The sequence below is a fragment of the Aulostomus chinensis genome, chromosome 3, assembly GCF_037954235.1.
Source record: "Aulostomus chinensis isolate RoL2024-O1b breed Wild chromosome 3, RoL_Achi_v1.0, whole genome shotgun sequence".
In the NCBI taxonomy this organism is placed as follows: Eukaryota; Metazoa; Chordata; class Actinopteri; order Syngnathiformes; family Aulostomidae; genus Aulostomus; species Aulostomus chinensis.
Window position 1 is genome coordinate 28,766,575 of NC_141322.1, and position 13,537 is coordinate 28,780,111.

Here is a 13,537-nt window from a genome sequence, read left to right on the forward strand (position 1 = left end):
TCTCAGGAGAGAGGAAAGTTTTGCAATTTGTGGACAGTCCTTAGTCCTGTTCGGCCCAAACCAAACCAAAGCATACCAAACCAGCCTAAAACAAACCAAACCCAACCCAACCAGCCTAAAACAAACCAAACCAAACCAAACCCAACCAGCCTAAAACAAACCAAACCAAACCAAACCAAACCAAACAAATAAAAAAACAAAACAATAAACGATTGCAATTATTGACATTTAATCTACATCAGCCTTGCTTTGGCAGTGCTCTTAAAAGTTTGTGTTCTTCAGTTGTAGGGGGACTTTGCGGAACAGTTTGAGTGATGATCGTTATGATGAAGAGCAGACCTGAGGAAGGAGATCGATGGATTGATGGAGGGGTGGATTGATCGCAGACAAAGCGGCTGTAACTAGATGGTGTACGCTTGGAGTGGATCAGTTCCAGCATCCAGTGGGTTAAGATGTTTAGGAACGCTGGGACCTGAAAGGCTGTTGCTTCTTCAGACACTCAAAATGGACGATCATTACCTTTATCATTATTTTACATGTCCCATCGTTTTTTGTAGGATTTTCTGTTTTGTTTTGTTTTGATCATTTTTATGTTTGGAATGAATAAAAAGAGGGTTTTAGAGAGCAAACTTGATTGTGATCTATGCAGTGTCAGTAAAGACATGTTGTTATTCTCCTCCGTCGTGTGGAGGCCTGCTGGACCCTTTTAGTTTGATCTACTCTCTGATTGATTGATAGAAAAAGAAAAAAGAAGAGGGAAAAAGAAAACCATGCTTTCCACTGGGGCCGTCAGCTGTTCCCGGCCCAGTGTTCTGCTGGTTCCTGATGAGACACTCAACAGGATACCGAGTGTTCTCCTGCTGTTTGCATCACCAATATTTCTCACAGGCGTGATCCGCTCTTCTGCATGTCCTTTATTGATCGTTTTCCCCGCAGAACCGCGTGTAGACGTCGATGTGGCTGCTCCAGTTTAATGTGGAAAAACACTGCTGCATCACGTTGCCTCCCCCTACAATAAACTGGATTTTTTTTTTTTTGGGACGCAGTTTCAGTCGTTATATGAAGAACTTGAATTAAAAATAGCAATCCGCCAGATATTTAGTCAGCTTAGCTGCACCGCTTGATTGCAGAAGATTGATTATTGATCGCAACGTTTGTGCTCACGTAGCTCAGACCTGGTGAAGGCCAGCCACAGCGACAAGAGCAGCACGGTGTTTACCGAAGGACAGAATTTAGTCTTTGTTAAGACGTTATTATGATGAATGTACACTAATTTTAACATGCAGAAAATTGTGAGGTCTGGGGCTGCACAGCGACGCACTTGGGCGCTGATAAGCAGTGCGTTTCTATGCCAATTCACCATTCCAGTGTTTAACGTGTGATATGAGGAGGGTGTCCAGTGCGCTGTGATGTAATGAACTGTATCACAGCGGAACGCCGGCCGGGGCTGTGTGATGTCTCTGCTAATGGAAGGTTGTGACAGCTGACCTGATCTCCGTTGCGCTGTTGCATTATTCCAATGGACTTCCACGTAGCTGGGATTTCTGGCGTCGCTTCATCGCTGCACTGATCGGGAGATGTGAGTGCATCTCTAACGCGATCGACCTCCAACATTGACCCTTCATGATCGTATCTGTAGAGTCTCAATAGCTCAGTGTCATTCGGCGTTTGGAGAATCCATCTCTCGCCTGTTTGATGTGCTGCCATTTTCTTCTCTGCTCAAGGCTCTTAAGAGTCCTCCTCCCTGCTCCTAACAGCTTTCCAGGAGGCCTCTGCAGGGCCGAGAGGCTCTGTGAAAACTTTTATCTTTTCTGAGATCTAGTCTTAACTGTAAGGTGGTGGTGGTGGTGGTGGTGGTGGTGGGGGCGGGGATTCTTAGAAAAATCATATCTGAGAATTTTCAAAGAATTTCATCACTCGGAGCAGCTCCTTGTACCATGTGAGCTCTGTGAATGTTTGTGTTCTTGACCTTGAACGTGGCATCTCGCCACAAGCAGCGTTTATTGAGCTTCTTAATGTATCACGTGATGTTGAGATTCCCAGCCGTGCCGCAGCGACAGATTTACGTTTCGCTGCTGCTGTTTCTGAGTTTAAACTTGGGATTTCGTTTTGAACTTCTACATCCATCAGAAAAGCATGGCAGCAGTACCGGATCCTGAGGGCTCCTGTGACATCATGAAAGCGCCTGAGCGGCGACTTAATGGGTTAAAATGACTTGGAAACTGTACCAACAGAATTTTTTTTTAAAAAAAGGTCCTTTTGTATGGCTCAACAATAACGTCACAAAATGGCAGCAATTACACACACACCCATCTCCTGCTGCAACCCCCCCCCCCCCGACCTCGAGAGTGAAATGGTGCCAACCCCACATATTATTCGGAATTCCCAACATCACTCCCTGCATCCACTAGGTGGTGCTGAAAAACAGATGTGTGGCCGTGCATCACGAGACTGAGCGGTGTCGTTTTGACGTAAATCAAACGATTTTTTTTGAGACATCAGGCTTGCTTCCTTTTTCCACTAGGAGGCGCTATGAGTTAAACTCAGCACTTCGATGTTTTTAGACCAGGACTTTCTTCAAACGTGTGAAGTTTAAAAGGAAGCCCTGACCATGTGGAGTCCAGTTCTGTCCTGAAATTTGATGCCTCACCGTGGTAACGCTGTTAAAAAGAACCCTCAGGGAATCCTCATATTGGAGAAGGATCTGATCTACCCACATTTACATTGACAAGTGTAAAAAAAAACAAAAAAATGAACATACATATGTAACTTCCTGTTGCCACCAGGTTATGACTAATCTGCCCCGAGATTTAATGGATTCTTCTTTGGCCTGTTCTCCACTTCTCCACCATGTTTGGGGAAAATCAGCCTCATAGTTTTCGTGTGATCCTGCTGACAGACTCTGAAAAACACCAGCTCCTCGGCGAGGGGTGATAAACCCGCAGTGCTATACAATGAAGTATTACAGGCATTACGGTAGAAGACACATCCAGATCTTTTTTTTTTTTTTTTTTTTTGCTGAGAGTTGCAAAGTAGCAGCAGAAAAATACTCCATTCTATAAGTTCTGCTGTGGGTTGTCAGGATATGTTTACTAACTGAGGAATAAAGGATGGAGTTGGAGGAGTAAATAAAGAGGAAAACGCTGCCCAGCTTTGTGATGTGGTTGTTCTGCCGTTCACAGGGAAGCTGAAAACTCCAGAGGAAGGACGGACATCTTGAAAGTCCTCGGAGCTTCTGAGAGAACCCGATGTCATCGTGTGAATAATGTATGAGTCATATAAGGTTTTGCTCTTATGGCCATGCATATTTGAGTAAACCTGCTGTTTCTCAGAGGTGCAGGAGGCACGCAGCACTCATCATGCAGTATGTATGTTTATCTGCACATACATACACACATTTATGTTTTAAACTGAAACGCAACAAACCAGAACAACAACTCACACAACATACATTTTTGCTAGCCTCCGAAACGAAAAAAGTTGTTGATCGTACTTGCAAGTATGCATCAAATATATGTTGTCTTCAGCAAGATGAAATATTTATGAGCCATTGTGGTGATTTTTTTTTTTTTTTTTTTGCTAAAGTTGCAATCACCCACCTCCAGTTTCTACCGTGACAATCGTCCCGGGGAAGCGGAGCAGGCGGGCGGTTCTGTATGTTTTGGCTCAACGTGACATCCGAGCTAACTTACCTATAACTGCTCTAATCCTGAAACTTAATCCTTCTAAACTCATGACGCGCGTAATTATTGGTGGATTGATAGCAGCCGAGGACGCGACCGTATCCCGCCACCTCGACGTCGTTCCACTACATCTTCTTCCTTTGAGATCTTGTCTACACGCTGGAGGTCCTCAGCAGCTCCATGTAAAGGGGCAAATGAGGACGCATTGAATGTCTGGCGTGGTGCCGCTGAGGCCTTGAAGGACCCACAGCGAGGTTAAACACAGCCTCTAGCCTTCTCCTTTCAGCGCGCTGGGTCTGTGTGTATTGACGTTTTTCCTTTTTATATTCTGCTTATTCTGTTGCGTAATACATCGTTCGTGGTTTTATTATTGTCAATAACATTGCACATTCATATGTCTCGGGCCTGTGGCGCATGTTTGCTGAAGAGAACGTCTCTGTAGCCCCGAGAGAGAGGCGTGTGATAATTTGAGGCCATGTGATATAACTTGCTCCTTTAATGTATTTAATTTGTTGCCAGGGGGTGTAAGGTTTTTCTTTTAGATAACTTTTGACCTCAAGATGCATGGCGTTGTTTGTCTCTGTGACCTCTCTGGGGCTTTGTATGAATTTGTCTTCTGTGCCTTGTTGAATTTCAATAAGAATGTGACCAGACGCCTGTCAGCGGGAGACGGACATTTCACCCCAACGCTGGACTCGAACCCACGACCACAGCATGGGGGTGGAGGCAGATGTGCAATAAAGAGGAGAAAGCCAGTGCTTGTTGGTTAGCATCCATTGCACAACACGGGTCTAGATTTTCTGTGACGTTCAGTGTTCCAACTGAACTGAGGGGTTGGAGGGGGCACGGGGCGGACCCAGGACCTGGCAGAGGGACTACACATCTCCACACTGGCAGGGGAACACCTCATTGTCCCTTGGTGAGAGACTGGGTGATGTGGGATGAGAAGTCAGGGGTCTGATGGCGGAACTGCTTAGACGAGCGTGAGAGGCAGCCGGATTCAGGAGCTCAGAGGAGAACCCTTCTAGTCAGGCCTCGAGTTACACAGCTCCTGTTAGCGTGGATGCTGCAGTCGCATCAGGTGTGGGGAGTATTTCCTCTCTGAGGGAAGAGTAAAGAACACCACTGAAAGTTTTTTTTTTCTCCATGGAAAAGAATTTTTCGCTCTTTTGCGGCTTGCCTCAGCTTCTCCATCAGCTTGCTGATCTGCTTAATTTAAACTAATCCGGTAGACGATGGTGGGCAGCAGTGTCTTGATAGTCTTTGACTTCTCAATCCTCCAAAGAAAATGCCTCCGTAGTCACATTTTCATTGTTGCTCCTAATATCTAACGTCTCTCCGAACCCCAATGAGGTTAAAATGCCTTAAAAATGAGCTCACAAAGCCACTTTGCTGGTTCTGTTCACAACCTGCCCCCCCTTTCAGACGGGTGACGGTCAGAGAGCGAAACGCTCGGCTCACCGAGACGCTCCAGCTACTTCAGAAACAGCCACTGGGTTTCAGTGGGTGAAATACATAAAAAATGCAACAAGGAGTGGGAGAAGGAGACCGGGAACCATTCAGAGGCAGTGTGCAGATTAAGATGACATACATGCACATCAAGCAGGTCTTGCTCAACACGCCGGCACTTGTAGACGTCAAAGAAACGCAGCACCGTCCTCCTCGCTGAGGCTTACGGACTGGACTCAAAATCAGGATCAACGAGTTATGATACAAACAAGCAACACACACGAGATGTAGTCCGTGTCTTCACCCTCACTTCCACTTATCCCCAATAAGATTAATTAAGAGTGAAATAGTCTTACTCAGATTTGTGCTCAGGCACCTTAGGACTTGTTTAAGCCTTGATTTGGTCTTAAAGACAGGACACAATCTCGTCTTATAACGGTCAGGTATCTTGGAGTGTGTTGTGTCTTTGGAGTGTGTAGAAGTGAAAATGTTCCTCACAGATTTATAAAAGTTATGGAAATGTATTGACCGAAAATGTGCACGGTGGTGCAGTGGTCAGCACTGTCGCCCCCCCCCCCCCCAGCAAGAAGGTTCCGGGTTCGAGCCCCAGCTGGAGCACCGGGTCTCTCTCTGTGTGAGTCTCCATGTTCTCCCTGTTCCTGCTGGGTTCTCTCTGGTACTCCAGCTTCCTCCCACAGTCCAAAGACATCAAGAGGGGACCAGGTTAATCCAGACTCTAAATTGACCGTAGGCGTGGCTGGGAGAGCCAATGGTTGTCTGTCTCTATGTGCTGGCCCTGATGGACTGGTGACCCATCCAGGGTGAACCCCGCCTTTGGCTCAAAGGCTGCTGGGAGAGGCTCCACCCCCCATGACCCTTAACAGTATAAGAGGTAGAAAATGGATGGATGGATGTGTCTGAACCCCCCCCCTCCATAAGAACCTTTCATGATTGATGCTCCTGATCATCACGACCTGCGGTGTGAATGCGGCTGAAACAGCAGAAAACGAAGGACTGAAACAAAACAGGTGGTGAGACATGAAGGAAATGGCGCCCGACTGTCAAAACATCCCAGAAGCTCAAGTCTGGATGATCAAACCGAGAACCACTTTGTTCTGAGTCTGCTGGAAGTGGCTCGGACTGTCATGTTGTCACCTCTGGAACTGACTCATGTTCCACTCTGAGCTGACAGGACATTTTAGCAACGCTGGATTCTAAACCAGAACCAGTGAGTGCACCTTTTAAGCAGATGGAAAAAAATGATCAATTTTTCCATGTGGGGGTTGATGTGCTAGATTTAGAGGAACAGCCACCAGTTAATCAGTGTCAGAGCTTGAGCACCATGACTGCAGCAGCGCGCTGGTTATATAATGTATGACTGTGAGGTTCCCAGCAGCTCTGCCTCCTCCACTCAGCAGTTTGAGGAGAGGAGGAGGGGGCTGCATAATGGATGGCAGCTGAGGGAGGAGGGTATTGATGTTTGTGATTGTGATCATGAGTGTGAAGGGCTCAGGTTGGCCACCAGCACCTCCACTCTTCAATAATCTGATAATTACAGGCAGCATCTGAACAGCCGATCCCTCTGCAGCCGCAGCAGGCAGCGAGCTCGCTGGATGCAGGTCACATCCTCACGTCCTCAACACACTCACACGCACGCACACGCACACGCACACATACACACATACACTGAGGAGATGGAAGAAATTGAACCACAACAATTCTCTCCAGGAACGATCACTCTGCCTGAGAGCGGGGGGGGGGGGGGGGGGGCAGCTCTCTGAAACCGCGGAGGGCTGAGACACATTCTTCCAGACTCGTATCGGCAGGATCTTGCCGTTCTAAGCTGATGTTCTGTGTTGGCCACGATTTCTCCTCTATCTTTGGGTTCTGATGATGTCACGGTTGCGTTGAAACACTGCTCGGTCTGTTTGTTATAAATCAGCCCGTGAACTTCGGTCTGATTCAGCTTCATGTAGGAGGATGTGAGGAAAACTGGTACCCAGACAGCGTCTGACCCTGCTGTCTGGCAACACGCAGGCAACTCAATTTACTTTATTTTCCATGTGGAACTTAAATTGCGCAGTAGACAAGCAACATAAACACGAACTTCTTGCTGGTGTGCAGCCATGATGCAGAGAACACACGCTGTTTATTCCATTTTTTTACACTCCAGCGTTATCGACAACACGTGGCCTCTGTGCTTGGTCTCTTCTACAGTGTGGGCGGGGCTTCCTACTTTTCTGCCTGGTAATGCTGCGCATCTGTAAAATTCAAGGTCAACGCATTTTTAACGACGTGGGACCCACAACAGCAGTGAACACCTGATCCCCCTGCATCCGTCTCATCAGCAGAGAGACGACATCACCTGATGAGTACCTGATTATTGAGGCCACGGCCTTTCTGTTCTGTATATCTGATATTTTAGGCAAAGTTTCAAAAATTCTGCTGCGTCTTGATGTGTTTAAGTTTACAAAAAGTAATGCAATGTAGGTAAAATGTAAAAACTAGATACCAAATAAAGAGAGAAATAATGATGACTATAGAATGGAATATAGATTTAAAAAAATACGAATAAAACCAAATTGAATTAAATTAAAATTGTTCTGAGGATATTTGCTTTTCTGGATAAGTATCTGATGTGTGTGTGTGATGCTTGATCACCGCAAGTATAAATAATTCCGGGTTGAATTCCGTCCCTGAATTTAGTGTTTCTGCTTGAATAAGGATAAACTTTTCTGCTCTCCGCACGGACGCGCAGTGGGACTGTCCTACCAACGAGAGATCATGAGGTTTTTCCTCTTTATTGCAAAATGCATTTTGAACTGAATGCACGTGGAAGGTTGATTGTGTGTCCTGTCAAGATTTATCACAAAACTTTGCAGTGAAAAAAATGGAAAGAAAAGAAAAGAAATTCTCTTATATAGGAAGCATCCTGGCATCCAGGTTGTGTTCAGTTTGCTATTTTCAAAAATAGGTTGAAATTTAAAAAAAAAAAAAAGAAAAAAAAGAAAGAAAAATACATGAAATATTACAAAAGCTGGCTGAGGGGAATCAAGACGCACCAGGGACACATGAAAGGAACGGATCAGCAGGAGACGGCTTGGGAGGTTGTCACTGAGAATGGAACTAAAAATGTTGTAATTATTGTTGCAGGCGGAGGCGGACTGAACTGCATTGTTTAAAAGCTGATAACTCCGTTGCATCAGCCGGGTCGACGAAACACCAGATCGACCGCCATCCTGGACGCAGCTTCAGTTGGACGCTTGTCGAAGTTATTTTTATATCCGTAAATGCATCTGAGAGATGGGATGTCCCAGTATTTACCGATGAAGTATTCATGACGTCTTCTATACCACCTCTAGATTCACGTCTTTATTTTTCACCTCTATCAGGCGCCCACAGGTGGACGGGTGTTGCAGTTCGGGCGCAGGTCAAACCACTCAGAACGAACCTCGGAAAAAGAGGCGTAAACACAACGGCAAAACACGTGACCTACGGGATGTTGAGCGTTGTGCCAGGCCCCAAATCTGAATAATGCAAGTCTCTCCCTGCTGGAGGTTTGTACGCTCCATCAGCTCCTGCAGCCTGATGCAGGACGTCCTCTTAAATGTGAAGACATAAAAATAATGTAAGATTTACAAGGAAAAAAAGAAGAAACTGCAATCACACACACACACACACACACACACACACACAAATCTCAAGTTATTCTCCCCTTAACTTTTCACGCGTATAAATCTGAGAAGGAATGAGATTCTTGAGAAATGAGAGGTTTTACCTTCAAGGTCCTCAAGCGTGGTCAGCTTTCATCTTAGATCAGGGTTGCTCAACATAAGGTTCTACTTGGTCCATCAGAATAGCAGCAGCGACGGTCACAATAGTTAAAATGTATTTCATTATTTAGAAATTGCGTTGTAAATCTCTGCTTATGCTCTTTTTTTTTCTTTTTTTTCTTTTTTTTCCAAAAATGATTGGATGGAAAGTTGCATTCTTCCTTTGCTGCTACAGATGGACGAGACAGAGAACATTTCTGACTGAAAAACTTCTGCGTTTGACAGAGAGACACTTGAGCGACGGGTTCAGCCAGTGGAACGGCAGACAGGACAGAGAGAGAGAGAGGAGGAGAGGGTTGGCGTTCAGGAGGCTGAGAGGTGTGGGTGTGCGGTCACAGCGATAATCAATACCCAACCATCTGACGGAGTCAGAAAGTAGAGACGGAGACGTGGAGGGGGCAGGTAGCGAGGGGGTGGGAGACAGTAAAGCTCAACTGATTTGAATTCTATTCATAATTCTCTGCTGGGAGGCTGGTTAGCTGAAGGCGGCGGATGATGAGAGATGGAATGAAAGAGGGGTAGAATGTGTAGGAGGAAGAGAGAAACAAAGGAGAGGACAGGATGGGATGGAGTCTTGCGTCTCTGAGGGGGAGGGAAACTGGGAATTAAATACAGCTTGGCTTCAAACAGAAAGGTAGAGAGACGGACAGAGTGAATGAGCGACGGACAGAGGGAGAGAGAGAGAGAGAGAGAGAGAGGGAAGGAGAGAGAGAGGGAAGGAGAGAGAGAGAGGGGGAAGGAGAGAGAGAGGGAGAGGCTGTTGTCTCTGCTGTGTGGAGGTTTGGACACTGATTTACAGCAGCTGCTCAGTTTGATTCCAGCAAATCAAGAACATGAGCCATTATTCTCCACACACACACACACACACACACACACACACACACACACACACACACACACACACACACACACACACACACACACACGTCTTTCCTTGACGGAGAGCACTAATGCATTAAAAGCACAGCAGACAGAGAGGCCACAGATGTCGGGACGTGTCCATCATGGAGGAAATGTGATAAGATCAGGGTTCGCATGCGCTGACGTGTCCTGGCGCTCCGGCACAAACATCTGCCGGACTCGACTCTTCTCATCCCGATCACTTTGTTCACTAAAGTTCAGCGATTTGATTGCGCAGTTTGTTCACTTCTGCGTGTCAAAGGGTTGAAGACTCTCCCATAACAAGAGCACCTGAGTCTTTAGCTCATGAGCACAAGTGGAGAGAACTGCCTCCATGGGAGAGTAGGTGACAAACGCCATCTAGTGGCCACAGTAATCATGACCACAGGAAAGTAGGAAATCAGATGGCATCAATATAAAAGGAGAAAATCTGTAAAAGGTGGCGGCACGGTGGAGCAGTGGTCAGCGCTGTGGCCTCACAGCAAGAAGGTTGTGGGTGGAGCCCCGGCTGCAGCACGGGGTCTCTCTGTGGAGTCTCCATGTTCTCCCTGTTCCTGCGTGGGTTCTCTCCGGTACTCCAGCTTCCTCCACAGTCCAAAGACATCAAGAGGGGACGAGGTTAATCCAGACTCTAAATTGACCGTAGGCGTGGCTGGGAGAGCCAATGGTTGTCTGTCTATATGTGTTGGCCCTGATGGACTGGTGACCCATCCACGGTGAACCCCGCCTCTCACCTGAAGGCCGCTGGGATAGGCTCCACCCCTCCACCCTCCACAACCCTTAACAGGATAAGCGGTAGAAAATGGATGGATGGATGGGAAAACCTGTGAAAGGCAGGTCTGGTGGATGCCCCATTATGAGTGAGAAACGCTTTTCTGATGGTTAAAAACCACGATTGCTCCGTGACTTTGAACAAAGTGCCGATCCGACACCAAAACAGTCTTTAACACGTCACAAACCTCATATTTCATGTCGGTCCAAAGGAGGACTTGTATTGGTCGTCGTTCGGCAGCCTTTTATTTACAACAGATTCACTCGATCGTTGCTCCGTCTGCAGTTTTTCACCCACATTTACGTCCCCTGACATGGAGGAGATTCACTGTGTTCTGGCTGACGTGACAGTGGCTCACAAGGCAACGAGGACCTAAACCGCTAAACGCCACCGGTTCAGCCGATGCACGACACAGTTCATTCATTTACTTTCCTTTTCTGTTTTTTTAAAAAATTATTTCTCTTGATAAAAGATGAGTTCTTTGTACTTCTCTAATTAACCAAACTTTAGGCACATTTATTTATACGGCACTTTAGTTCTTTACTATTTTTTTGGGGGGGGGGTTGAAAGATTAAAATAAATTATGAAGTTAAGAATAAGTAAAACACAGGCGAGTAATCTGCAAGCGCTAAAAGAAAATCAGTCAAAAGCCAGTATGAAAAGATAAGTCTTGTTGTGAAAGTAATTTTCCTCCAGAAGGAAGGCCGGATTCAGAAAAATGTATCACAGTAAAAAAAAAAAAAAAATTACAATATTTCCCTTCAAATGTAATAGAGACGAAGTACAAAGTCTCCCAAAATGGAAGTACTTCAGTAAAGTACAGCTACCTCAACATAGTACGAGAGTAGAGTATTTGAATAAGCCTGACGTTTGCTCCTGCCAGCCTCACCTGCCTCCAGTACCCAGGTTCTGACCCGACCAGGAGGCCCGAGGGGTCTTCTGGACCTGAGCTGTTCAGTCGTTAATGGACGAGAAGTTAATCCTCTCGGCGACTGCTGGTAGCCGCTGTAGTGATCCGCTGAGATTTTGTTGTGCTTGTTAGAACTGTGGCAGGCGGCGGCGGCGGCGTTGCGGATCAGCTGATGCTGTCTGGTCGATGTCTTTGACAGACCTGAGAGCAGCCCGCCGCGGTAATCCAGCCGGCCTCAGATAAAAGCCTTAACAAGGTTCTGTGGATGCTGTTGTGGCATCAGGCCTCTGATCCTGGTGGTGCTCCAGGTTGGGTTCTGGATCCATACCTGCAGGTTGCTGGGCTTGATCTCATCTTAGCAGCGACAGGCTGTTGACGCCCTTCTTCCTTGACCTAAAAAATCATAAAACAGTGACTGGAGTTTTGCTGTCATCCCGCTGAGGGACATTTGAAGGGCAATTTAGTCAAATGGAGCTCCTGACTGTCCCAGGAAAGCCTGCTTCACTTCTTAAGTCTGGTTTGTATCCTTTACGGTGGCTTAAGTTATGACCCCCCCCCCCCCCCACACACACACACACACACACATTCACCATAAGAGGAAATAAAAAGTGTCTTGTGTGTCGTTGTCATAAACAAGCAGGGGTGCTGGATGTGCTAACAGTCTAAATATGGCCGTTGTGTCTGGTCTCTGTTAGGAGGCTGCAGGCCTCCTGTATAAACATGCACACACACACACACACACACACACACACACACACACACACACACACACACACACACACACACACACACACACACACACACACACACACACAAATGCTGCACTGTTTAGACCTTCCTTATGGAAACTTTGCCAGAGTAATACTGTACAATAAAAATGTGTTTTTATCTTCTCAACTCTCCGTCAGCAAACTGCAGGTGATTTAGAATGCTTCCGATGGAGGAAAAGTGAGTAATAAAAAACATTTTCAAAAGGTCAGAATTAATAGCTGCACTGGTCTGAGTGAAGGTCTCAATAATTATCGAAGTATTTAATACACAGATTTTCCATTTTCATCCTCCAACACTAAAACTAGTTTGGAAACTGAAATGAAACGAGAGTCAGTAGATTACCGAACAATCGAGGGAGCAAAGCCCCGGAACAGGAAGATTTAAAGCTCGTAATTTGAAGAATCACTGCTTCTCTGCGTCCCCATAACACGTGTGTGTAGCACCCACAAAATACACACAAAATGTCTTCTTCATAAAGAGATACGGAGGTAAATTTCCTCTCTCTCTCTCTCTCTCTCTCTGCTTCCTCATCAAGTTCTGGTGTTTCACCTCAGCCTGAGCCATGATCACGCTGAACCACGTCTAACACTGAATGATAAAAGTGCAGTATTTTTGAAATGTGCAGTTTCTGACTGCCTGATGCCTGTTTGGTATTGTTGTGAATGTGTGAGGCTGTGTGAATCAGTGATTGGATGCGAGCGACGTTTGTTGTTTTAGCCATTTTTTTCCATCCGGCCTCGTTCATTCTCCTCTCTCAGTGAGGCCGTGCCCTGACTGCGCGCCTTAATTTCGTTGTACACGTGTGTATCATGACGATGAAGTGTCTTGTATCTTGTAGGGAGGTTTTAATTTCTGAGCACAGTGGCAGGGGAGGACTCCTGGTGCTCAGCCTGACTGAAGCCATCAGGACACGGAGCAACGCTGCCCCCATGCGGTCGAAGAAATAAAACACTTTTAATCCTCAAATTGACCTTGAGCATCCAGTCAGAGCTCAGGATTCTTCATTTCATGCGTATTTTGGACGGCGGTGTCCTCGCTCCAGCTCTGCTATGGCTCAGACAGGGCCAGTGCCTCACCTGAGCCACAGGTCCACCTGATACGGCCCGAATCCGGTCCAAGTCAAGCTTGGCTCGTTATATTTGGGCCTCGTCCGATCCACGCGACACTTGCTGAGGCGTGAGTGCCCCAAAAAAAAAAGAAAAAAAAAAGTCCCAGATTA